Here is a 20,365-nt window from a genome sequence, read left to right on the forward strand (position 1 = left end):
TTGGGAACGCAATCCCAGCTGTGCCGTAACTTCACGTACTTGCCAATGTTAGCTTGACAATATAGAAGACCCCGGAGTGGAGCCGACATCCAGGTTGTAAAACCTAATAAATGTGTGCTGGCATGACCATCCAGCTGCATCACATATGTCATCAATGGAAATTCCAGACATCAAGGCTTTTGATGCCGCCATACCCCTAGTAGAATGGGCACGGACATTCAGTGGGGAAGGCTGTCCGGCCGCTTCGTATGCAAGTGAGATGGCCTCGACCACCCACTTGCTCATCCTCTGCTTCGATGCTGGGCCCCCTTTCTTAGGGGACCCATAACAGACAAACAGTTGATCTGATTTTCGCCACAGGGCAGCTCTGTGGACGTACGCATCTAGAGCCCTCACTGGGCAGAGCAGATTCAGCTTTTCCTGATCCGAATTCCCAAAGGGAGGAGGGTAAAAGGCCTGGAGCACAATAGGGCCTGGGACATTGGTGGGGACCTTCGGCACATAGCCAGGTCTAGCATGAAGAAATGCCTTCACCATTCCTGGGGCAAATTCCAGGTAAGATGGAGCAACTGAAAGTGCTTGTAAATCTCCTATCCTTTTCAGGGAAGTGATAGCGAGTAGGAAAATAGTTTTTAGAGTGAGGAATTTTTCTGGAACCTCCTCTAATGGTTCGAAGGGAGCCTCGGCTAACCCTTGCAGTACCACGGCCAAGTCCCAGGCCGGAACCCTTGTGCGCACTGGAGGCCTCAACCTCAGTGTACCACGGAGGAAGCGTGTGACGAGGGGGTCTCGTCCAACCGAGGAATCCCCCTCAAGAGGAGCATGATAGGCTGAGATAGCCGCAACATAGACTTTTAAGGTAGAAGGGGATAAGCCTTCTGAGAATTTTTCTTGAAGGAATCTTAGCACAAAGCTTATGGAAGAGTGGACAGGGTCCGTATCATTTTGTCTACACCAAGTAGAAAATAAATTCCATTTATAGGAATATAGCTTCCTCGTGGAGGGAGCTCTGGAGTTAAGGATGGTCTCCACAACCTCAGTTGGGAGACCAGCATCTATGAACCTGGCCCCCTCAGAGGCCAGGCCCATAGCTTCCACAGTTCTGGGCGAGGATGCGTTATCGTGCCGCCCGCTTGCGACAGGAGATCCTGTCTGAGGGGAAGCTCCATTGGGGAGCCGTCTAGTAGGGACACTAAGTCCGAAAACCATATCCTGGTTGGCCAGAACGGGGCTACCAGTATCAGGCTGGCCCCCTCCTGGCGTACTTTCTCCAGAACCCCCGGGAGCAGAGCGAACGGGGGAAATGCGTACAGACGTAGCCTCGGCCACGTCTGTACCATGGCATCCAGACCCAAAGGTGCTGGATGTGTTAGGGAGTACCAGAGTGGACACTGGGTTGACTCTCCCGATGCAAATAGGTCGACTTCTGCTTGACCGAAATTTCTCCATATGAGGTCCACCACTTCCGGGTGGAGCTTCCACTCCCCGGGCCTCGGCCCCTGTCTCGACAGGGCGTCTGCTCCCACATTTTGATACCCCGGGATGTAAGCTGCCTTTAGCGAGAGCAGCTTCCCTAGGGACCACAGGAGGATCCGACGGGCCAAGTAATATAGTTGGCGAGACCGCAGACCCCCCTGATGGTTTATGTATGAGACCACCGACATGTTGTCCGTGCGGACCAACACATGGTGGTCTCTCAGGTCTGGGAGGAAGTGTTTCAGTGCTAGAAATACCGCCATCATCTCCAGCCGATTTATGTGCCAGGAGAGCTGATGGTCCTCCCATAGACCCTGAGCTGAGCGACCACTCATGATCGCCCCCCAGCCCGTGAGGGAAGCATCTGTCGTAAGCATTACACGACGACCAGAAGTCCCCAGCACAGGTCCCTGGGACAGGAACCAGGGATTTTTCCACATGGCCAGAGCACGAAGGCATCGCCGCGTGACTTTGATCATGCGAACAGGATTTCCCCTCGGAGAAAACCCCCTGGTCTTGAGCCACCACTGTAAGGGTCTCATGTGCAGAAGGCCAAAAGGTATCACGTTGGACGCAGCTGCCATCAGACCCAACAATTTCTGAAACTGTTTTACAGTGAGTGACTGGCCTAATTTCACCCCTTTCACGGCTGCGAGAATGGAACTCACACGAGCGGGGGACAGATGCGCCCGCATCGTGGTGGAGTCCCAGACTACACCCAGATAATTGGCAGTCTGAGCCGGAACTAGCACACTCTTTTTGGCATTGAGCCTCAGCCCAAGCCTTTTCATGTGGGACAGGACAGCATCTCGATGCTGAGCTGCCAGTTGCTCTGATTGAGCTAGAATCAACCAATCGTCGATATAGTTTAGTACACGGATGCCCTGGAGTCTCAATGGAGCCAGGGCTGCATCCACGCACTTTGTGAATGTGCGGGGTGATAATGACAGGCCGAACGGAAGAACCCTGTACTGGTAGGCTTCGCCCCCGAAAGCAAACCTGAGGAACTTCCTGTGAGAAGGATGGATGGACACATGAAAGTACGCATCTTTCAGGTCTATCGCCACAAACCAGTCCTCGGACCTGATCTGTGGGATAATCTGTTTGAGTGTAAGCATCTTGAATTTTAGCTTTTGTATAGAGCGATTTAGCACACGTAAATCTATGATAGGACGTAGTCCCCCATCCTTCTTTGGAACAATGAAGTAGCGGCTGTAAAAACCTGACAGCTTGCTGGGAGGAGGAACCCTTTCTATAGCTCCTTTTTGCAAAAGTGTCACAACCTCTTGTTCCATCACCAGAGACTGCTCGGGGGTCACCACTGTGGGAAGGACCCCATTGAACCTGGGCGGGCGAGACCCGAACTGAATTCTGTAACCCCTCTCTATAATGAGCAGCACCCATTTCGATATATTCGGTAGAAGTTTCCATTCTGCCATAAAATCTACTAAGGGAACCAGTCTCTCGAGACTGGCCTCTGGTGTTTTTTGAGCACTTGGCTCGGCTTTCTGAAGCGGCGCACCGGCAACAGATAGCCGAATCAAGTGACGGCCGGCCCTCCTCGGAGGGTCGGCGGGGACCGCTGCGCCCTGACGCACACTGGATGGCAGGGTTAGCATAACGGTCCCCTGAGGGCGCCGAAGGGAAGCGGGTGCCAGATATTTTAACACCGGGCTCCCTCCGGAGGGGACCGCCCTCACTGGGTCCTGACCCACAGATGTCAGGACCGCTTCGAAGCCTTCTTGGCAATAATAACGGCCCGCAGGTCCGCTTTACCCCCAGAAGGCTTCTGCTGTGTGGACCGCCCCGACCCCCAGGTTTTCTGCGGAGGGGTACGAGTGGCCACACTAAACTTCTGTTGCGCTCTGTGGTGCGCAGAGGAGCTCGTAGACGGCCGAGGCTGCTCCCGCTCAGCAGCCCCGGGGGGAATTTTTGAGCGGCGGGGGAGGAACCTCTGGAACGCCGCAGATTGTTTTTTAGTCTCCTGGAACCTGTCGACGACTGACGTTACAGCGTCGCCAAACAGGCCCGCAGGAGACAGCGGCGCGTCCATAAGGGCAGTTTTGTCTCTGTCCCTTATGTCCGAGAGGTTCAGCCACAAGTGCCTCTCCGTGGCCACCAAGGCTGCCATAGAGCGACCCACTGACTTGGCCGTCTCTTTGGTGGCACGGAGAGCCAGGTCTGTTGCTTTCCTGAGCTCCTGGATGCACTCAAACGTGGCCTCCCCGCTCTCATCGATTTCCCCCAGCAGGTCAGCTTGATATGCTTGCAGCAGCGACATCGTATGTAAGCACGCTGCTGCCTGGCCTGCTGCCGCATAAGCCTTGCCCACCAAGCCTGATGTTGTCTTTAGGGGCTTAGTGGGCAGCGTCGGGGTTTTTAGGGACGATGCAGATTCGGGCGAGAGATAGCCCGCGAGCGTCTCTTCAACCCGAGGCATCGCCCCATAGCCATGCTGTTTCAGCCCCACTATATTACTATAGATCGATGTTTGGGGGCTGAACACTCTGTATTGAACTGGCCTTCTCCACGATCTCGACACCTCGGTGTGGAGATCGGGGAAGAAAGGCAAACCCCGACGCTGGGGTAGTGACCGGGCAGGGAGAAACCGTTCATCAAGCTTACTTTTCGGTTTCGTCTCAGCTCTCTCTGCTGGCCAGTCGATTTTTAGCTTATCGACAGCCCTAGTCACTACCTCCAAGAGCTCCTCATACGCTGGGGAAGAGGATGGCGGTTCCTCCTCCCCAGCCTCGGCGCTCGCCGCATCAACCTCCTCGGAGGAAGAGAGGTGAAGCGCCGGTGTCTCTCTCCGGGGGGAAGAAACCGCAGCGCGTGCTTCCACCACCAGAGAAGAGACACTGGACCTGGCAGGTGAGGGACGAGATAAGGCTGGGCCCGTCTCTATCCCCTCTGCCAGCTCCATTTGTGAACCCCACGAATGGAGTCTGCGCTGTGCCTCAGCAGCAGCGGGACCCGATCCGCGGGGAACACCAGCCAAGGCACCCTCCTTATCAAAGAGTGCCCGGCGTGATCTTAATACCCTGAGGGTGAGCCGATCGCAATGCACACAGACAGCCCCCTCGAGAGCTGCCTGTGCGTGCTCAACCCCCAGGCAAACAACACACATTTCATGTGTATCCCCCGGTGGCAGATATCTATCGCAGGGATGTACACATTTAACAAAATGCTGCTGTTTTTCGTCCGCCATTTTTTCTCGTGTCTTTTTATATATATATATATATATGGTGCTTGTGAAAACTCTTGTCCTCAGACAAAGAGATTTTAAACAGGCTACTTTCGTTGGTAGACAAACAACACCAAATAAGACACACAAGATAACATAGAGTGCTTGCTGAAGACAACAGAAGCTGGCGATCTCTGCATCCGGGTATGCTTTATAGTTTCCTGGTCCGTGACGTCACCCGCCTCTGACGTCTCGCTACGCGATTGGTTAGATACATGAGTGCTTCAATGACGCAAACACGCAGAAGGTTCCCAATGCGTTATACGCAGCGTCGACAGTTCCCACGAAAGGGAACTACAATTTATCAATATGTTTTGGGGAAGTGTCCTGTTCAACCAACTTCAGCCTTCAAGTATCTGTGTATCTGTGCTGTCTTCATTCATCACAGATATGATTTGTTACAGTCATAGACAATATATATATATATATATATATATAGACAGACTCTTACATGTACAAGTCTATGATGAGCTGAAGCTGAAAACATCATCCATCTTATGAATGTTCATAAGTTAGAAAAAGCTGCTCTTGGAAAACAACTGAGAACAGACTGAAATGTTGTTATTATTATATACATCACAGTATTTCTATTAATTCAGAAAGGTTTTAAAACATGCCATGGTCTGTTCTGGAGGTCAAAGCATGTTTGATCTCTTCACATAATGTTGGTTTATAAGAATCCTAATTTAGTTTTCACGTGTTCATCATTAACGCTCAATCATCACTTCATTTTCTCATTAACTTCAACACTGTTTCAACATTAATTTTTTAACTTTCTCGGTGTGGACACACATGAACATGTAGGCCTGGTTTCTTGGGGTTTTGCTGTGTCCTCCATACTGACATCTTCAGTTTATTCATGTGTACATAGAGGTAAATATCAAGCCATTATATCATTATGGTCATGACACACACACACACACAAAGACTGTTCTCTGATATTTTGCAGAAATACAACATTTTCTTGTGATTTAAACCATCTCTTGTATTCAGTAAATGTCCAATCTGAGCTCTTTCGGCTTTCGGAATCACAGGTTCAGTTTATGAACCTGTGATTGTTTAAAAGAGTTTAACTCCAGTAAAGACAGTTTGTGTCTGAAGATCGGCATTACAGTGAGTATTTTTATTACAAGACATGAGGAAGACAACAATAATTCTAATAGCTGATATAATAACATTGACATTTGCAGTGTAATGAAATACATCATCATTCTCATCATCTTTCTGTATAGTCAGTGTGTTAATATAACAAACACAGTGAGTGAGATAAAACAGTGTAGAAGAGATGAATGAGGGATCTCATGTTACCACGTTAAACTAAAAGTAGGTGTGGGAGGAAAAGTTTACATTTCATCATTTCACAGAGTAGAATGAAATGAAAGAAAAACTGAAGTTTAAAATACTGTTTTTATACATTTTGTATGTTTCTCTTAATTGAATAAATTATGAAGTTTCGCTTTCACAGGTTTTGAAGCTCATGAGAACAGAACAACAACAGAAGACAATGGTAGATATAAAACAATTCAGACATTTAAAAAAAAAAATAGACATACATGCTCAGTTTGTGTTTTGGGAACTAGAAAAATGATTAGATTACTTTATTATGTATCTAATAATATGCGTTATAGAGGAGCTCAGCCTTCAGATGAAGCAGGTAATCTTAAACAACAGATGATAATTATAACACAAATCATACATTGTCCACAGAAACATACATCAGTGTCACAACATACTGTATATGAATAATATGCATATTGTTGTTGTAAATTTGAGATTTTCTCTCCTCCTGTTGAAACACATGTAGCAGCACAAGTGCAGATGAATGACATTAATATTGTCCTTTTGGGCCTTTTTTTAAGGCTATAGTTGCTTATTTCCAGAAACAGAGTAACAGTTTTGATTATAGCTATTGGAGACAAACAATGACTCCATACGTGAGACTCTAATTAAACTAAGAGAATTAATTTTCATTTATTACATAACAGCTTTTTATGTTGCAAAAGTTATGTATGCAAAATGGAAATACTGAATTAACTGAGCATGTAATTGAAAAAAAAAAAAAGTCTCTGTGGGTTGAAAAGTTGATCATGTTTAAGCCACAAGTTTCAAATGATGGCTGTTATACATTAAAATATATTTGGTCTGGGGCCGTTACACAGTATTTTAACTTTAATTCATTATTTCTGAACTATGAACATACTGACAACCTTTATGTTTTATTGCATATTTAACAGGTATCCATTAACAGCCATCCATTAATACATGCGCCGCAGAGTTTTAATTAGTTTAAAACTGGCAGATATAGGTATATTTGGTTAAAATAACTCAAGTCTCTTGTTAATATCCGTCAAACTGAACATGTAAATGGAAACAAACATAAAGCACTGATCTATTGACTTTTATTTCACTGTCGCTGTAATAAATAAATAAATAATAAAAAACTAAAAAAAAAAAATAAGTGTGCCTCGTAGCCAGAATAAAAACATTATATTGAACAAAAATATTGTAGGCTTATAACAGGTAGTATAGGCCTATTCCTTGTGATTCTGACACTCAAGTTGCTTTGTTCCTGTCATTGTGGAAAACACTCACTGATTGTGCAATTTGTGTTTGTGTTTTGCAGCAGGCAGAAGTAGTCCGGACTTTGATCGGGCCAACAGTAAGGCTTTTTTAATCACAGTGTTTATGATTGTGTGAGAAATTACACAAGCTATAGCAGAAGTGAGAGAAAAAAAGTGTGGGTGTGTGTGTGAGAGAAAAAAAAAGTGTGTAAGTGTGTGTGTGTGTGTGTGTGTGTGTGTGTGTGTGTGTGTGTGTGTGTGTGTGTGTGTGTGTGTGTTAACATCAGACCATCTCTTCTGTTTTTCTCTTTATCAAGCAAAACAGTTTCAGTTGCAAAACTTCAGTTGCACACAAACCACAAACCTCAGGTTCAGTTCCCATCAAGCATCATGCTGCAGCTGCTGCCCACAGTTTCCTGCTCATCAAGAGGAAGGTGAGACAGAAACTGTCTTTGTTGTGCTGCTGGAATGAACAATGGTTCATAATGATGATAAGAGACCTTCACTTCAAACTACAAACAGAGAAGTAGCCTACAAGACAGAGAAACAAGAAAAAGACCATTTCTTTTGTGGTTTCAGTTAGCAAACTGATCTCTGTATAATCATATTTATAAAAATATATATATATATATATATATATATATATATTTTTTTTTATATATATATATATTTATTTATTTTATTTTTTTGTGCTGTAGGATGATTTTAATTGTACGTTTTTGCTAGGATTGCAGTAAAATTGCCACAAGCTTATGTTTTATATATGATTGAGCTTTGTGATGAACCTTTTTCAGAAACGGTTACAAACCTGAATATGAGTGTTTAAATTCAGTTTAATGCACTTTTTTAGATGTAAAACTATTTGAAATGTGTCCAAACCTTAAATTATATTTTATATTATTAAAATACAAATCCAATACATGATCACATACACATTCCCATCTTATCCATGAGGTTTGGGATTGTCAAGTGATCTTTATTTATATAGCGCTTTCTACAGTACAGATTGTTTCAAAGCAGCTTTACAGTGATAACAGAAAATGATTCAGTAATGCAAACAACGTTAATTTCAGCTGTACAGCAGCTCTAAAGAAAATAGTGTCATTGTTCAGCTGAAGTCAGTTCAGTGTTGATTCAGTTCCGTTGTAAAGATCATCAATTTTTGATATTTTAGGATTTTTTCTCTGTCTCACCATCAGATGTTTGAGTCTCTTATCTCTGACTGAAGGATGATTGATTGTGTGTTCAGACAACAACAGACACGCTAACACATATTACATAACACATATACAACAGCTAATATAGAGGAGATCAGCTGAAGAGATGAGGAGACAAAAGGATCAGTGCTGGACAGTAACGAAGTATTTTTACTTCGTTTCTGTACTTAAGTACATTTTTCAAGTATCTGTACTTTACTCCAGTATTTTTATTTTGAGCAACTTTTACTTTTACTTCACTACATTCCAAAGCATAAGATCGTACTTTTTACTCCAGTACACTTCATTAAACATATCGTTACTCATTATTTTAAAATGAAGAAATCGTCACATGCTCAGAGACGCAACAGCGGTGTCCGATTTGTGCACAAACGGATTCTTTTCAATCATCCTGTTAAATCGGTTCACAAATCACATCAACAATTCATTCGCGAATTGGACTGATCGTATTGCAGCTGTTCTCGAGTCAACAACTCACTGATTCAATGATCCGTTCAGAGCGATTCTCCAGTGAATTAATTTACAAATCTGACTGAAAATTAGCCAAGAACTGGGGATCCTCTGAGTGCGCGCACGACTGATGGCGAAAAGTAAATTAGCCTACTAATTGCCGCTTCAAATAACGGTTGTATCGATTACATTGTTATGGCACTAGGAGGCGCCAAGTGACTGTTAAAATGTATTTGACACTGAATGATTCATTCAACAGATTTGTTCAAAAACATTGATTCATCCAGTAATGAAACAAGTGAAGTAGTTATGAGTGAGTCATTAAATCATTCATTCAAACCCATTTTTTAACTAATTAAATTAAATTAAATATTTTTAAATAGACTGCAGCAATTCTGTCCAAATATTTTGTCTAAATAATTATATGTTATTTTGTTTAGATTTCTATTCAGAATAATGGGAGAATCGTGATTTCTATTTGAGACAAACAAAAAAAAAATCTTGATTCTCATTTTATCCAGAATCGTGCAACTCTAACACAAATTAAAATAACACATGCACGTTCATCTTTCCCGCTGCTGCAGTAATGTCTTAAAATGTTATGTATTTAGCCCTATATGTTTCGTCGTTTTTTATATTGTTTGTCAACACACAGGAAATATTATGTTTCTGCATCCACTAATCTTCCATCCATACTGACTAGTGCTGGCTATGTGACATATTTGACATAATTATTTTGAGCAAAAGGATTATATAAAATACATAATATAAAATTAAATTATATAAGTGGCCTATATAAAATTACAAAATAAACATTCATCAATTAGTACTTTTTTACTTAAGTACATTAAAGGGATAGTTCGATCCGGTTAGTGAGGTCTGAACGCACTCTGACAACAGAAGTGATGTCTCGCACTCATTGAAGCAAAGCGTGAGAGATCACTTCCGGCATCGGAACATGTTTTTTGACCTCACTAACCGGATGCTGAACGCAGTTGGACATAGTGGTGTATTAGAGGTAAAAAATGATACAAATACTGTTCGTTTTCTCACACAAACTGATCGTTTCGTGTCTTAGGACATCAATGTGTCGTCACGAGCCGCAGGATTTAATTTGGATTTGTCTGTTTTTTTGACTCTTATAGATGGAGTTCCCATTGACATGCATTATTTGACTGACAGACCGCAACGGTTGGAGTTAAAAATCATCATTTGTGTTCTACTGAAGAAACAAAGTCACCTACATCTTGGATGCCCTGGGGGTAAGCAGATAAACATCAAAATTTCATTTTTGGGTGAACTATGCCTTTAAAAATCAAGTACTTCTGTACTTTCACTCAAGTAAAATTGAAAAAGGAGTGCTAAATACATTCACTTGAGTAATATTTTATGATACATATCTGTACTTTTATTCAAGTACTTGATTTGTGTACTTCGTCCACCACTGAAAAGGATAGTGAAAAACACCTGAACCTCCTCACACAACAACTGACACAGTAATGCTAACAGACACCACAGAAAACATTTAGTAACAGCTAACATAGAGAGGAGCTGGAGAGAGAGATGAGGAGACGAACGGATGGTGAGAAACACACAAAATCAGACATGAATGCGTATGCTAACAAACACGCTAACAGCCAAGCATTTAGTAAAAGCTAATATAGAGTAGTGCAGCTGGAGAGAGAGACGAGGAGACGAACAGACAGTAAGAAACACAATATAACCTCTTCACACAACAACAGATATGCTAATGCTAACAGACATGCTAACAGACAAACATACAGTAACAGATAATATAATGAGAAACATCTGAACCTCCGAAGCGGGGCAAGTAGGACTCGAGGGTTACATTGGTGCTGTGACCTGGATGGGAGTGAGTTTTAGGGGGGGTGAGTGTAATGAACTCTGCATGTAAACTTCACTCCCCTGGCCTCAAGAAGCACGCTGGCAAGTGACGTTAGAGATTGTGGTCTTTTGTGTACTTGTTACCGCGCCTGCCTACCATGCTGGAGAGGCCAGTTCGAATTCCGCTCGGAGTTGGTCAATTAGGACTGGTTACACTCACACAACAACAGACACGCTTATGCTAACAACCATGCTAACAGACAAACATACTATAGAGGTGTGGAGCTGGAGAGAGAGATGAGGAGCCAGCAGATTGGTGAGAAACACATAAATCGTCTTACAGAATGACAGGCTAATGTTAACACTAACAAATACTTTAACAGATAAACATACAGTAACAGCTATTATAGAGGAGGGGAGAGAAGCTGGAAAGAGAGACGGTCAAGTCACGTAATCTTTATTTATAAAGCGCTTTTAACAATACAGATTGTTTCAAAGCAGCTTCACAGTGATAATAGGAAAATGAATGGACAAAGATTGTTTTGGCTTGTTTTGGCTCAAGTTATTATTGAGCTAAAGTAAGTTTTTTATTGAATCACTTCCATTGTAAAAATCATTAATTATTAACTTGGGGGCCATTTAAATGACACCTTTTTAACTGAAAACAGAAGACTTTTAATGCATTCTTGCACTTGAAAGGGAAGGAGGCCTTCGCAAGGGGATAGATTAGTTGACAATTTAGGGCTGCATTGTCATCGTGTCTAGGTGTAGGTCCTTCATCTCATCTGGATACGGCCTGGATCTGGCAGGGTGTGGTAATACTCGGGATAAACAGAGAGAGACTGATATTAGCGTAGACGCCATTCTTTTTATGATGTAGCAAGTACATCATGTGTTATGGGAAGTGTTCCCGGTTCCGGCTAACCTAATTTATGCAGCCTAACAATTTACATGATTTGAATTATAGAAGTAAATAATGTGTTATGTGTATGCCAGGTTAAAGAGATGTGTTTTTAAGATTTAAACTGACAGATTGTGTCTGCTTCCCGAACAATGCTAGGAAGACTGTTCCAATGTTTAGGTGCTAAAAAGGAAAAGGATCTATGGCCAGCAGTCAATTTTGATATTTTAGGTATTATCAACTGGCCAGAATTTTGAGATCGCAATAGACCTGAAGGACTACAATGGTGTGAAAAAGTGCTTGCCCCCTTCCTGATTTTTTATTTTTTTGCATGTTTGTCACACTTTAATGTTTCTGATCATCAAATATGAATCAAAGATAACACAAGTAAACACAACATGCAGTTTTTAAATAAAGGTTTAAAAACCGCTGTTAAAACATAACTGTAGTTTATCACACCTGAGTTCAGTTTCTCTAGCCACACCCAGGCCTGATTACTGCCACACCTGTTCGCAATCAAGAAATCACTTAAATAGGACCTGCCTGACAAAGTGAAGTAAACCAAAAGATCCTCAAAAGCTACACATCATGTTGAGATCCAAAGAAATTCAGGAACAAATGAGAAAGAAAGTAATGGTTATAGAGCCATTTCTAAAGCTTTGGGACTCCAGCGAACCACAGTGAGAGCCATTATCCACAAATGGCGAAAATGTGGAACAATGGTGAACCTTCCCTGGAGTGGCCGGCTGACCAAAATTACCCCAAGAGCGCAGCGACGACTCATCCAAGAGGTCACAAAAGACCCCACAACAACATCCAAAGAAGGTGCAGGCTTCACTTGCCTCAGTTAAGGTCAGTGTTCATGACTCCACCATAAGAAAGAGACTGGGCAAAAAAGGCCTGCATGGCAGAGTTCCAAGACGAGAACCGCTGCTGAGCAAAAATAACATAAAGACTCGTCTCAGTTTTGCCAGAAAACATCTTGATGATCCCCATGACTTTTAGGAAAATACTCTGTGGACTGACGAGACAAAAGTTGAACTTTTTGGAAGGTGTGTGTCCCATTAAATGTGGCGTAAAAGTAACACAGCATTTCAGAAAAAGAACATCATCCCAACAGTAAAATATGGTGGTGGTAGTGTGATGGTCTGGGGCTGTTTTGCTGCTTCAGGACCTGGAAGACTTGTTGTGATAAATGGAACCATGAATTCTGCTGTCTACCAAAAAATCCTGAAGGACAATGTCTGGCCATCTGTTCGTGACCTCAAGCTGAAGTGAACTTGGTTTCTGCAGCAGGACAATGATCCAAAACACACCAGCAAGTCCACCTCTGAATGGCTAAAGAAAAACAAAATGAAGACTTTGTAGTGACCTAGTCAAAGTCCTGATCTCAATCCTATTGAGATGCTGTGGCATGACCTTAAAAAGGCGGTTCATGCTCGAAAACCCTCCAATGTGGCTGAATTACAACAATTCTGCAAAGATGAGTGGGCCAAAATTCCTCCACAGCACTGTAACAGACTCATTGCAAGTTATCGCAAACACTTGATTGCAGTTGTTGCTGCTAAGGGTGGCCCAACCAGTTATTAGGTTTAGGGGGCAAGCACTTTTTCACACAGGGCCATGTGGGTTTGGATTTTGTTTTCCCTTCATAATAAAAACCTTCATTTAAAAACTGCATGTTGTGTTTACTTGTGTTATCTTTTATTAATATTTAAATTTGTTTGATGATCTTAAACATTAAAGTGTGACAAACACCCAAACTACGTCACGTGATAGAATGGAGAAAAAAAAACCTTGCGAGAAACCAGGCTCAGTCGGGGGGCCAGTTCTCCTCTGGCTAACAACAAACGCATTTTAAATATATAAACCAGTTCTGTCTGGTAAAAGATTGGATTAGGTAATATTAGGAATTAGGATTAGGAAAGTAAGTGATAAAGTCCTTCATATATGCAGTATGAGCCCTTTTGGTCAGTTTTACATGAAGAGGTTTTTGGTCCAATATGTCTGAATAATCAAGCATCACGTTAGTTCAGGCAGGCCATGTCAGGCAAGCTTGAATCGGCTGATAGAGCTGTTCCCAATGCGTTCCAATCCAGTTTCGACACCTATCATAGCGGGCCATTTAAATTCCCATGCTTTCAGCATCTCTTCTATTGCTTGCTGCTCGCAATTCAAACTGATCGCTTTACTGCACACAAATCAAACTGTCATTGCTGAACATATAACATTTGTATGGCTGCAAGCTAATTTTATAATGAGAAAACCTGTGTTAAGAATAGCAGTTATCATATTAGTACTTACCATGTCTGATCTGGACTCAGACGAAGAACAGGTTTAGCTTTTCTTAGAAAACGCCAGCGAAAATTTCGATCCGGACAATGCTACAACTGTCCGCAGAAGTTCGTGACTGGCCAATAAAACTACTCCTCCGCTTATAGCAGACTGGCCAACTGAGAAAATTCTCACAATGCTGTACAGCCATAACATCCAGACTCCTCTCGGAATCAGTCACAAAGAACTCTTTCAATTCTTCCTGGAAAAAATCTCAGAAATGCCCATGACTCCAACTCCAACACCATCCGGCTTCAAGAAGGCCACTGCCAAACCAAAGCACTGCTCCCATTCTACCAACCCACCGGCTCTGAAGAAAAGGATAGAGAGATCTGGCAACATTGCATCACTCAAGTCTACAGAGCATTCAAATCTCCATAACCAGCTTAGACGCTAGGATCCAAATACTGGAAAATCAGCCCTCTTCTTTCCATACAACTTCTTCGACACCTGCTCCCATGGCTCCCATCGCTGCTGCAGCTGCTGCTCTCTCCACATCGTCCACCATAGGACCTGCGGACCTTCTACCGTCTAAGTCTCTAGCCACTGCTCTCCCAGCGCCGACCACCGGAACTACCTTTTTTCTACCAGCTGCTGCTATCTCTCCCCAAATGTGCACCCAGATCCTCACAGGTAATGATGTTAATCTGGTTAAAATCCATACTGGTGAAAAATATCTGTACTGGTGAAAGATAATGACCAACGGCTGGCAAATTGTTTTAACTATGCCTGAGTTAAATGTTGCTTTTGGAGTCTTTAGAGATGATGGGTAGGTTGATTTGCTGCTCTCCCCGCTCTGTCCAAGCATGGCTGCATGGACAGGCATGGGGAGTTTTGCCCAGAACAGAACCATACCGCCAACACTAACTGTATCCTATAATGTAATAAATTTATATACTTTACGAAATGGTCCTGACTGAAAAAAAGGAATAACTAATTGAATTAATTTATTTGGAAGTAAAAGTTTTCTGTCTTGATACTTAACCAGGTCTAAGCAGGTCTAAACATGTCCCAATAACACTAGTTGATTAGTTTGTTGTGCATAGAGATGTTCTTGAGTCGCCACTTGCATAATTCCAGTATTTTGATCTTTTTTCAGAGGCCTGATAACATTTAAAAAGGATATTCAAACAGGAAAGTCAAGTAACTGATACAGGTATTTATTTGCTTTCTTTTTCTCTTAAGTCACGTGAACAACCTCATGTGAACCGTTGAATAACACCATTTGTTCAAGTTTGTTACATGATCCTTCACACAACTTTGAGGAAATGATATTATCACTGTCTGTCTCAGTCACTGTCAATAACTGGATTGCACAACATCTGCTATCTACAGTGCATATGACATTTGACGCAAAAGACTTGCAAAGACTTTGAAGAGGTTTTTGGTCCAATATGTATAAACTATTTAATATAATAAAAAGGAGTAACTAATTGAATCAATTAATTTATTGGAAAGTTTTCTGTCTTGATACGTTGTGCTTAAGCAGGTCTAAACATGTCCTAAAATAACACTAGTTGATTTGTTTGTTGTATAATTCTTGCATAATTGTAGTATTTTGGTCTTTTATTTCAGAGGATATTTAAACAGGAAAGTCAAGTTACTGATACAGGTATTTGTTTACTTTCTTTTTCTCTTAAGTCATGTGAACAACCTCATGTGATCCGTTGAAAAACACCATTTGTTCAAGTTCCTGTTACATGATCCTTCACACAACTTTGAGGAAATTATATTATCACTGTCCAAACTGACTGCTGTTTATATGTTTTATAGCAATTGTTCATTCTGTAACCATAGTCCTCGCTCAGGATGATCAAGCATATATCTGTTGGAGCTTCACCTTCTTTGGGATTACATGTGATAAAGATGTATTGATTGATATTTCCAGTGAAAGTGGTGTTACTAATAACTTACAAGACAGAAGAGTGAATCTAGTGATTCAAAAATGTCCATAATATATTTATTACCCAACAACAATATCAATCATAACATGGCAAAAAACAACAACAACAAAACCACTTTGCACTTTTTGCTGTGCATTTTCAGTATGACATGGACACACCAACAAAGAACTATAAACATGAACATGAAAGCAAAAGTCATTTTGTTGAGTATGAAATACAAAACAACTTATCAACACCAGTGTGAGGTCAGTCTGTGCTCTATATGCAATCAGATGACCAAAATGTAAATGAATTATGTGTGGCCTGTGTTAGCGAAGCGAACAGAGAAGAAACCAGGCTCAGTTGGGGGGCCAGTTCTCCTCTGGCCAACAACAAATGCATTCCAAATATATAAACCAGTTCTGTCTGGTAGAAGATCGGATTAAGAATGAGGTAGCTTGTCTAGTGAAATGGTGTGAGGGGAACAATCTCACCCTCAACACAGACAAAACCAAGGAGATGAAAGTGGACATGAGAAAGGAGAGGAGAACTCATCAGCACCTGTTCATCCATGGGCATGAGGTGGAGAAGGTGAGCTGTTTTAAATTCTTGGGTGTTTATATCCTTGTTGACCTCAATTGGTCACACAACACCACTCAGCTGGTCAAGAAACCACAACAGCAGCTGTACTTTCTCAGAAGGCTGAGGAAATTCGGCATGGCACCAAAGATTCTCAGCAGTTTTTACTACAGTGTTATTGAGATCACCTTAACCAGCTCTATCACAGTGTGGTATGGGAGCACCACAGTAATGGACCATAAGCGCCTACAGAGAGTGGTAGATTGCTGAGAGGATCATTAGATCACCGCTACCTTCACTGCAGAACATCTACCAGAGCAGAGTACACAGAAGAGCCAGCTCCATTGTTAAAGACTCCATGCACCCCCAACACAAACTGCTTACACTTATGCCGTAGGTAAAAGGTACAGAAGAGTAAAATGCAGGACGTCCAGACTGAGGAACAGTTTCTATCCAATAGCCACTAAAATGTTAAATGGGACAAAAGGTCACTGACCCTGACATAATTTTTAAGTACAGTATTTCAATACAGACTCCTCCATAGATACGTCAAGTCAAGTCAAGTCACCTTTATTTATATAGCGCTTTTTACAATGCAGATTGTGTCAAAGCAGCTTTACAGTGATAACTGGTATATAATTTTGGCTGCACAGCAGCTCTTAAAGAAAATGGTGTCAGTATCCATCTTAAGTAAGTTCAGTATTGATTCATTCCGATGTAAGAAACAATAGATATTAATTTAGTTAATTTATCTATATCAGCACTGGAGTAAACAGTGATGTGATCATCCAGCTCAGTTCAGTTCGCATACAATGGTGTCAGTGCAGGCAGATCAAAACACTGTTGAATATCAAATGTCAAGTGTCCCCAACTAAGCAAGCCGAAGGCAACAGCAGCAAGCAACCCAAACTCCAACAGGTGACATCAGGTGGCAAACAGGTGTTAAAATGGAGAAAAAAACCTTGGGAGAAACCAGGCTTAGTCGGGGGGCCAGTTCTCCTCTGGCTAACAACAAACGCATTTTAAATATATAAACCAGTTCTGTCTGGTAAAAGATTGGATTAGGTAATATTAGGAATTAGGATTAGGAAAGTAAGTGATAAAGTCCTTCATATATGCAGTATGAGCCCTTTTGGTCAGTTTTACATGAAGAGGTTTTTGGTCCAATATGTCTGAATAATCAAGCATCACGTTAGTTCAGGCAGGCCATGTCAGGCAAGCTTGAATCGGCTGATAGAGCTGTTCCCAATGCGTTCCAATCCAGTTTCGACACCTATCATAGCTGGCAAACAGTGCTTTGTTACGATTCAGGTAGCTATCATAAGTCCGACAGGATCGCAACATTCAAAGTATTTATTCCAGTTGAATCCAGTTGAGGATCGTATTCATCACGCCGGTATGGACGGTTTGTTGAGGAATTGTGCCACTGGCTGTCGTGTCGATGAGGCCTTCACAGCAGATGATCTAGTTGACTCAATCTCTGCTGATACTTCAGGGCTGCGTTGTGGTCGTGTCAAGGTGCACAGGTCCTCGATCTCACCTGGATACGGCCCGGATCCGGTTTACTACGGTAAACCTCGGGATAAACAGAGAGACTAATATTAGCGTAGATGCCATACTTCTTCTGATGTAATGAGCACATCTGGTGTTATAGGAAGTGTTCCCGGTTCTAGCTGACCTAATTCATACAGCCTAATGTTACTCATTGTACCACGGCGTTGGATTAATTTCCTTAATCTTTTTTAAGCACAAAGGAGCAACTGAGTCTAATGTGCTGGAAAAGACAGAAGCAACGGTTTCTGTTGTAACATCAAGGTCTTGCTATGCTTGTCTGGTATGATAAGGCGATAAAACTGATCAGGAAGATTATTTATAAAGCGATCTTTAGTGGTAGAAGTGATGGTTCTGCCATATTTATGAGTATATGTATGTATCTTATGTATACGTAGATGCCTCATTCAACCGTTCCAGGTACGTTGGTGCGACTGCCATGTTGCAACAGTCAGATTGTCATCACTCACAGTAAGAATCAATGATGCACATCATTGCGCAGCTTCTGGCTGTACCACCAAGATTTAAATTCCTGAAGAAATCGGATAACCGTTTGCAGGTGAGAATGTATTGGTTTGTATTATTATATGTATTAACTTAATATTATACATTTTTCCTGTGATAATTTTAATATTTTTACTTTTACTATGGTAACTTTGTACCAATTTGCACATACTTTACACATTGCACTATTCTATATTGAAATATTATATACTGCTAATTTGTATATTTGTAATTGTATGTTCTTTCTTATTTATCTACTTCATTATTTTTCAGTTATGGCTTTAGAGTGGAAAGCAAAGTGAGAATTTCATTGTACAGGGAAATGTGCCTCCTTAAACACACCCCAAGTACATCTTATCGAACTGGATTGCGCAACATCTGCTATCTACAGTGCATATGACATTAAAGGCTCTGAACATTGAACTTGAACTTTGAAAATAAGTGATAAAGTCCTTCATATATGCAGTAAGAGCCCTTGCTCGGTTTTACATGAAGAGGTTTTTGGTCCAATATGTATAAACTATTTAATATAATAAAAAGGAGTAACTAATTGAATCAATTAATTTATTGGAAAGTTTTCTGTCTTGATACGTTGTGCTTAAGCAGGTCTAAACATGTCCTAAAATAACACTAGTTGATTTGTTTGTTGTAGTCACCCGTTGCATAATTGTAGTATTTTGGTCTTTTTTTTTCAGAGGCCTGATAACCTTTATAAGGATATTTAAACAGGAAAGTCAAGTAACTGATACAGGTATTTGTTTACTTTCTTTTTCTCTTAAGTCATGTGAACAACCCCATGTGAACCGTTGAAAAACACCATTTGTTCAAGTTCCTGTTACATGATCCTTCACACAACTTTGAGGAAATTATATCATCACTGTCCAAACTGACTGCTGTTTATATGTTTTATAGCAATTGTTCATTCTGTAACCATAGTCCTCACTCAGGATGATCAAGCATATATCTGTTGGAGCTTCACCTTCTTTGGGATTACATGTGATAAAGATGTATTGATTGATATTTCCAGTGAAAGTGGTGTTACTAATAACTTACAAGACAGAAGAGTGAATCTAGTGATTCAAAAATGTCCATAATATATTTATTACCCAACAACAATATCAATCATAACATGGCAAAAAACAACAACAAAAAAAACACTTTGCACTTTTTGCTGTGCATTTTCAGTATGACATGGACACACCAACAAAGAACTATAAACATGAACATGAAAGCAAAAGTCATTTTGTTGAGTATGAAATACAAAACAACTTATCAGTCTGTGCTCTATATGCAATCAGATGACCAAAATGTAAATGAATTATGTGTGGCCTGTGTTAGCGAAGCGAAGTGTTGAAAGTAAAGTGGCTTTATTCTCATACTAGCCCAATCTTACCTTATGATTATAGGTTATTATTTTGCAACCATAAAATAACATTACAAAAATGTTGCAGGGTGGTTATTTTTAAAATAACCTAAACAATAACTTATCCAGAACATTTTAAAATGATCTAAAAATAACTACAGTACATTTTAGTAAAATAACTAAAATACAGAATGTTCCCTAAATCTTATTTATTTTTAATAACCTTGTAAACTATCTTTCCAATTAAAATGTTGCAGACATTTACTACAATAGAGAAATTAGATAAACCAAAAACTTTTTAAATCATAACATTAATTAAGTATAATAATTTTGTTGTAATGCTGGTAAGACTTTTTTGTCTGGTTATAAAAGTACCTGCCAAAGGTTACTTGTCTGAACTAACTACAGGAGGGAACAAACAGCTAGATGAATATGCATCATGATTTTAATTGTATGG

General features: G+C 41.1%; 2 protein-coding genes across 7 annotated transcripts in view; one reads left to right on the forward strand and one right to left on the reverse strand.

Annotated features, from left to right (window-relative positions):
• Positions 1–20,365, reverse strand: part of LOC127509865 (putative leucine-rich repeat-containing protein DDB_G0290503) — a 427,110-nt gene that overhangs the window by 308,184 nt on the left and 98,561 nt on the right. The gene's annotated exons all lie outside the window — the stretch shown is intronic.
• The window catches only part of LOC127509969 (DLA class I histocompatibility antigen, A9/A9 alpha chain-like), a 421,940-nt gene that overhangs the window by 286,657 nt on the left and 114,918 nt on the right, over positions 1–20,365 (forward strand). The window lies entirely within an intron of this gene.

This window comes from Ctenopharyngodon idella, chromosome 3 (genome assembly GCF_019924925.1).
Source record: "Ctenopharyngodon idella isolate HZGC_01 chromosome 3, HZGC01, whole genome shotgun sequence".
NCBI classification, from domain to species: domain Eukaryota; kingdom Metazoa; phylum Chordata; class Actinopteri; order Cypriniformes; family Xenocyprididae; genus Ctenopharyngodon; species Ctenopharyngodon idella.